This window comes from Procambarus clarkii, chromosome 60, assembly GCF_040958095.1.
Source record: "Procambarus clarkii isolate CNS0578487 chromosome 60, FALCON_Pclarkii_2.0, whole genome shotgun sequence".
Lineage (NCBI taxonomy): Eukaryota > Metazoa > Arthropoda > Malacostraca > Decapoda > Cambaridae > Procambarus > Procambarus clarkii.
In genome coordinates this window covers 28,397,551-28,405,567 of record NC_091209.1, presented here as the reverse complement: position 1 = coordinate 28,405,567, position 8,017 = coordinate 28,397,551, and positions in this window count along the sequence as shown.

Below are 8,017 nucleotides of genomic sequence, written 5' to 3'. Positions count from 1 at the left end.
GTTATGTGATATAAACAAAATATCATCGAATTAGGCAATATATTGCTGTTTTTCCACGTTTTTGTGAATTTTCAGTTATTGTTATTAATTCATTAAATATACGATAAAAATAATGCAAACACATAATTGATTAGATAATATCCTTAAATACTTTCATTTTCAATCAACTATTTGTTTCTCGTTAAAATCCTGAGTTTCCGGCTGAAAACGTCGATATATGCAATAAAAACCGAACTTCTCTCCTTTTCAATATCAATTTTCAATATTGAAAAGGAGAGAAGTTCGGTTTTAATTGCATATATCGACGTTTCAGCCGGAATAGAGCGTTTTACGTGTACATCTTCCATCGGTAATATAAACGAAAATCAGGAACATTTTAGTTAATTCTAATGAAACGCCATTGATTTTTATCATTGGTATTAGAAACAACATTGTCAATGTCTTTCTTGGATCTAATAATACGAAACCTCGCTTTATGATTAGAAGTTAAAATCCTCAAATTTGGCATAATAATGACTTTTTTAACGTTTTTCATGAAGTTTGATATTACGTATATATATTCATTTTACCAATATTTCGATACTATTTCATGTAGTATCACGATATGCGATTGGCCTTCAAATCTCAGATTTCGCATAATATTGCATTTTAAGCAAGTTTTCTTGCATTTGTGTTTCGTACTAAAAATCATCGAATTTAGCAATATTTTTGACGTTTATCATCCCCTTTTCCTTTATGTGATATAAACAAAATATCATCGAATTAGACAATATTTTGTTCTTTTTCCACGTTTTTTGTGACTTTTCAGTTTATTGTTATTAATTCATTTAATATACGATAAAAATGATGCAAACACATAATTGATTAGATGATATCCTTAAATACTTCATTTTCAATCAACTTTTTTTTTCTCGTTAAAATCCTGAGTAAGATATTGAGAAGGAGAGAAGCTCGGTTTTTATTGCATATATTGACGTTTCAGACGGAATAGAGCGGTTTTACGTGTACATCTTCCATCGGTAATATAAACGGAAAATCAGGCACATTTTAGTTAATTCTAATGAAATACATTGATTTTTATCATTTGTATTGGAAACAACATTGTCAAATGTCTTTTCTTGGATGTAAATAATACGAAACCTCGCTTTATGATTCGAAGTTAAAATCCTCAAATTTGGGTATAATAGTAACTTTTTCACGTTTTTCATATAGTTTGATATTACGTAAATATATTCATTTTTACCAATATTTCGAACTATTTCATGTAGTATCACGGTATGTGATTTGGCCTTCAAATCTCAGATTTTCGCTTAATATTGCATTTTAAGTTAGTTTTCTTGCATTTTGTTTTGTATTAAAAATCATCGAATTCAGCAATATTTTGACGTTTATCATCCCCTTTTCCTTTATGTGATATAAACAAAATATCATCGAATTAGGCAATATTTTGCTGTTTTTCCACGTTTTTGAATTTTCAGTTTATTGCTATTAATTCATTAAATATACGATAAAAATGATGCAAACACATAATTGATTAGAAATTAACCTTAAATACTTCATTTTCAATCAACTATTTGTTTCTCGTTAAAATACTGAGTAAGATATTGAAAAGAGGAGAAGTCTGTTTTTATTGCATATATCGACGTTTCAGCCTGAATAGAGCGGTTTTACGTGTACATCTTCCATCGGTAATATAAACGGAAAATCAGGAACATTTTAGTTATTCTAATGAAAACAAATTGATTTTTATCATTTGTACTTGAAACAGCAGTGTCATATGTCTTTTCTTGGATCTAAATAATACGAAACCTCGCTCAATGATTTGAAGTCAAAATCCTCATATATGATAATATAGTGACTTTTTCACGTTATTCATGTAATGTGATTTTACGTATATATATTCGTTTTTACCAATATTTCATTACTACTTCATGCTTTCTCACGATATGTGATTTGAGCCTCTGCATAACTCTCTTGAGCCTCTGCATCCATCTCTTAAGCCTCCTCCTCACACTCTTGAGCCTCTGCATCACGCTCTTGAGCCTCTGCATCACGCTCTTGAGCCTCTGCATCACTCTCGTAAGCTTCTGCATCACTCTCTTGAGCCTCTGGATCCCTCTCTTAAGCCTTTGCAACACTCTCTTCAGCCTTTGCATCACTCTCTTAAGCTTCTGCATCCCTCTCTTGATCCTCTGCATTACTCTCGTAAGCCTCTGCATCACTCTCTTGAGCTTCTGCATCACTCTCTTGAACCTCTGCATCTCTCTCTTGAGCCTCTGCAACACTCTCTTCAGCCTATGCATCACTCTCTTAAGCCTCTGCTTCCCTCTCTTGATCCTCTGCATCACTCTCTTGAGCCTCTGCATTACACTCTTGAGCCTTTACATCACTCACATGAGCTTCTGCATCACTCTCGTAAGCCTCTGCTTCCCTCTATTGATCCTCTGCATCACTCTCATGGGCCTCTGCATCACTCTATTGATCCTCTGCATCACTCTCTTGATCCTCTGCATCACTCTTTAGCCTCTGCATCACTTTCTTGAGCCGCTACATCACTCTCTTGAGCTTCTGCATAACTCTCTTGAGCCTCGGCATCACTCTCTTAAGCCTCTGCATCCCTCTCTTGATCCTCTGCATCACTCTTTTGAGCCTCTGCATCATTCTCTTGACCCTCAGCTTCCCTCTTTTAAGCCTCTACATCATTCTCTGGAGCCTCTACATTACTCTCTTGAGCCTCTGCATCACTCTCTTAAGCCTCTGCATCTCTTTCTTCAGCCTCTGCATCACTCTTTTTAGCCTCTGCATCCCTCTCCGGAGCCTCAGCATCCCTCTCTTGAGCCTCTGCAGCACTCTCCTGAGCCACTGCATCATTCTCTTAAACCCCTACATCATTCTCTTGTGCCTCTGCATCCCTCGCTTAAGCCTCTACATCATTCTCTTGTGCCTCTGCATCACTCTCTTGAACCTCTGCATCACTCTCTTAAGCCCCTGCATCTCTCTCTTGAGCCTCTGCTTCACTCTCTTGAGCCTCTGCATCAATCTCGTGAGCCTCTACAACCCTCTCATGAGCCTCTGCATCCCTCTCTTAAGCATCTGCATCACTCTCTTGATCCTTTGCATCACTCTCTTGAGCCTCCGCATCCCTCTCTTAAGCCTCTGCAACCTCTCTTTAGCTTCTGCATCACTCTCTTAAGCCTCTGCATTCCTTTTGTGAGCCTCTGCATCACGCTTGTAAGCCTCTGAATCACACACTTGAGCCTCTGCATCCCTCTCCTGAGCCTCTGCATCACTCCCAAGAGCCTTTGCACCTCTCTCTTGTGCCTCTTCATCCCTCACTTGAGCCTCTGCATCCCTCTCTTGAGCCTCTGCATCCCTCTGTTAAACTCCTGCATCCCTCCCAGAGCCTCTGCATCCTTCACGTGAGCCTTTGCCTCACTCTTTTAAGCCTCTGCGTCACTCTCAAGAGCCTCTGCATCCCTCTCTTGTGCCTCTGCTTCCATCACTTGAGCCTCTGCATCCCTCTCTTGAGCCCCTGCATCCCTCTCTTGAGCCTCTGCATCCCTCTCTTGAGCCTCTGCATCCCTCTTAAGCCTCTGCATCACTCTCCTAAGCCTCTGCATCACTCTCCTAAGCCTCTGCATCACTCTCGTAAGCCTCTGAATCACTCTGCTGAGCCTCTGCATCCCTCTCTTAAGCGCGTGCATCCCTCTCTTAAGCCTCTGCATCATTCTCTTCAGCCTCTGCATCCCTCTCTTAAGCCTCTGCATCCTTCTCTTCAGCCTCTGTATTCCTCTCTTAAGCCTCTGCATCACTCTCTTGATCCTCTGCATCCCTCTTTTAAGCCTCTGTATCATTATCTAATATCATCTAATTCGATGATATTTTGTTTATATCACATAAAGGAAAAGGGGATGATAAACGTCAAAATCTTGCTGAATTCGATGATTTTTAGTACGAAACAAAATGCAAGAAAACTTGCTTAAAATGCAATATTATGCGAAAATCTGAGATATGAAGGCCCAATCACATACCGTGATACTACATGAAATAGTATCGAAATATTGGTAAAAATGAATATATTTACCTAATATCAAACTACATGAAAAACGTGATAAAGTCACTATTATACCAAATTTGAGGATTTTAACTTCGAATCATAAAGCGAGGTTTCGTATTATTTAGATCCAAGAAAACACATTTGACAATGTTGTTTCCAATACAAATGATAAAAATCAATGTGTTTCATTAGAATTAACTAAAATGTTCCTGATTTTCCGTTTATATTACCGATTGAAGTATATACTTCCATATATACAAGTAATACACCTCTATTCCGGCTGAGACGTCGATATATGCAATAAAAACAGAACTTCTCCCCTTTTCAATATCTTACTCAGTATTTTAACGAGAAACAAATATATGATTCAAAATGAAGTATTTAAGGTTATTTTCTGATCAATTATGTTTTGCATAATTTTTATCGTATATTTAATGAATTAATACCAATAAACTGAAAATTCACAAAAACGTGGAAAAACGGCAAAATATTGCCTAATTCGATGATATTTTGTTTAAATCACCTAAAGGAAAAGGGGATGATAAAGGTCAAAATATTGCTAAATTCGATGATTTTTAGTACAAAACAAAACGCAAGAAAACTTGCTTAAAAATGCAAAATTTGCGAAATTCTGAGATTTGAAGGCCAAATCACATATCGTGATAGTACATGAAATAGTATCGAAATATTGGTAAAAATGAATATATTTACGTAATATCAAACTACATGAAAAACGTGAAAAAGTCACTATTATACCAAATTTGAGGATTTTAACTTCGAATCATAAAGCGACGTTTCGTTATTTTTTAGACCTTAAAAAAAGACGTATAAAGATGTTGCTTCCAATACAAATGATAAAAATCAATGTGATTTCATTCAAATTAACTAAAATGTTCCTGATTTTTGGTTTATAATACCGATGGAAGATGTGCACGTAAAACCGTTCTAATCCGGCTGAAACGTCGATATATGCAATAAAACAGAACTTCTCCCCTTTTTAATATCTTACTCTGTATTTTAACGAGAAACAAATAGATGATTGAAAATTAAGTATTTAAGGTTATTTTCTGACAATTATGCGTTTTGCATAATTTTTATCGTATATTTAATGAATTAATACAATAAACTGAAAATTCACAAAAACGTGGAAAAACAGCAAAATATTGCCTAATTCGATGATATTTTGTTTAAATCACATAAAGGAAAAGTGGATGATAAAGGTCAAAATATTGCGAAATTCGATGATTTTTAGTACAAAACAAAATGCAAGAAAACTTGCCTAAAAATTCAAAATTTGTGAAATTCTGAGATTTGAAGGCCAAATCACATATCGTGAGAAAACATGAAGTAGTATCAAAATATTGGTAAAAACGAATATATATACTTAAATCACACTACATGAATAACGTGAAAAAAGTCACTATATTACCATATATGAGGATTTTAACTTCAAATCATTGAGCGAAGTTTCGTATTATTTAGATCCAAGAAAAGAATTATGACACTGTTGTTTCAAATACAAATGATAAAAATCAATGTGTTTTCATTAGAATCAACTAAAATGTTCCTGATTTTCCGTTTATATTACCGAGGAAGATGTACACGTAAAACCGCTCTAATCCGGCTGAAACGTTGATATATGCAATAAAACAGAACTTCTCCCGTTTCCAATATCTTACTCAGTATTTTCACGAGAAACAAATAGTTGATTGAAAATGAAGTGTTTAAGGTTAATTTCTAATCAATTATGTGTTTGCATATTTTTATCGTATATTTAATGAATTAATATATTTAAACTGAAAATTCACAAAAACTTGGAAAAACAGCAAAATGTTGCCTAATTCGATGATATTTTGTTTATATCACATAAAGGAAAAGGGGATGATAAACGTCAAAATATTGCTGAATTCGATGATTTTTAGTACAAACAAAATGCAAGAAAACTTGCTTAAAATGCAATATTATGCGAAAATCTGAGATTGAAGGCCAAATCACATACCGTGATACTACATGAAATAGTATCGAAATATTGGTAAAAATGAATATATTTACGTAATATCAAACTACATGAAAAACGTGAAAAGTCACTATTATACCAAATTTGAGGATTTTAACTTCGAATCATAAGCGAGGTTTCGTATTATTTAGATCCAAGAAAAGACATTTGACAATGTGGTTTCCAATACAAATATAAAAATCAATGTGTTTCATTAAAATTAACTAAAATGTTCCTGATTTTCGGTTTATATTACTGATGGAAGATGTACACGTAAAACTGTTCTAATCCGGCTAAAACTTCGATATATGCAATAAAAACAGAATTTCTCCCCTTTTCAATATCTTACTCAGTATTTTAACGAGAAACAAATAATGATTCAAAATGAAGTATTTAAGGTTATTTTCTAATCAATTATGTGTTTGCATAATTTTTATCGTATATTTAATGAATTAATAACAATAAAGTGAAAATTCACAAAAACGTGGAAAAACGGCAAAATATTGCCTACTTCGATGATATTTTGTTTATATCTCATCGAATGATAAAGGGGAAAAGAGGATGATAAACGTCATAATATTGCTAAATTCGATGATATTTAGTAGGAAACAAAATGCGAGAAAACTTGCTTAAAATGCAATATTATGCGAAAATCTGAGATTTGAAGGCCAAATCACATATCGTGATACTACATGAAATAGTATCGAAATATTGGCAAAAATGAATATATTTACGTAATATCAAACTACATGAAAAACGTGAAAAATTCATTATTATGCCAAATTTGAGGATTTTAACTTCGAATCATAAAGCGAGGTTTCGTATTTTTTAGACCCTAGAAAAGACGTATAAAAATGTTGCTTCCAATACAAATGATAAAAATCAATGTGTTTTCATTAAAATTAACTAAAATGTTCCTGATTTTCGGTTTATATTACCAATGGAAGATGTACACGTAAAACTGTTCTAATCCGGCTGAAACTTCGATATATGCAATAAAAACAGAATTTCTCCCCTTTTCAATATCTTACTCAGTATTTTAACGAGAAACAAATGATGATTCAAAATGAAGTATTTAAGGTTATTTTCTGATCAATTATGTGTTTGCATAATTTTTATCGTATATTTAATGAATTAATAACAATAAAGTGAAAATTCACAAAAACGTGGAAAAACGGCAAAATATTGCCTAATTCGGTGATATTTTGTTTAAATCACACAAAGGAAAAGGGAATGATAAAGGTCAAAATATTGCTAAATTCGATGATTTTTAGTACAAAAAAAATGTAAGAAAACTTGCTTAAAATGCAAAATTTGAGAAATTCTGAGATTTGAAGGCCAAATCACATATTGTGAGAAAACATGAAGTAGTATCGAAATATTGGTAAAAACGAATATATATACGTAAAATCACACTACATGAATAACGTGAAAAAAGTCATTATATTACCATATTTGAGGATTTTAACTTCAAATCATTTAGCGAGGTTTCGTATTATTTAGATCCAAGAAAAGACATTTGACAATATTGTTTCCAATACAAATGATAAAAATCAATGTTTCATTAGAATTAACTAAAATGTTCCTGATTTTCCGTTTATATTACCGATGGAAGATGTACACGTAAAACCGCTCTATTCCGGCTGAAACGTCGATATATGCAATAAAAATCGAACTTCTCTCCTTTTCAATATCTTACTCAGGATTTTAACGAGAAACAAATAGTTGATTGAAAATGAAGTATTTAAGGATATTATCTAATCCATTATGTGTTTGCATATTTTTATCGTATATTTAATGAATTAATAACAATAAACTGAATATTCACAAAAACGAGGAAAAACAGCAAAATATTGCCTAATTCGATTATATTTTGTTTATATCACATAAAGGAAAAGGGGATGATAAACGTCAAAATATTGCTGAATTCGATGATTTTTAGTACAAAACAAAATGCAAGAAAT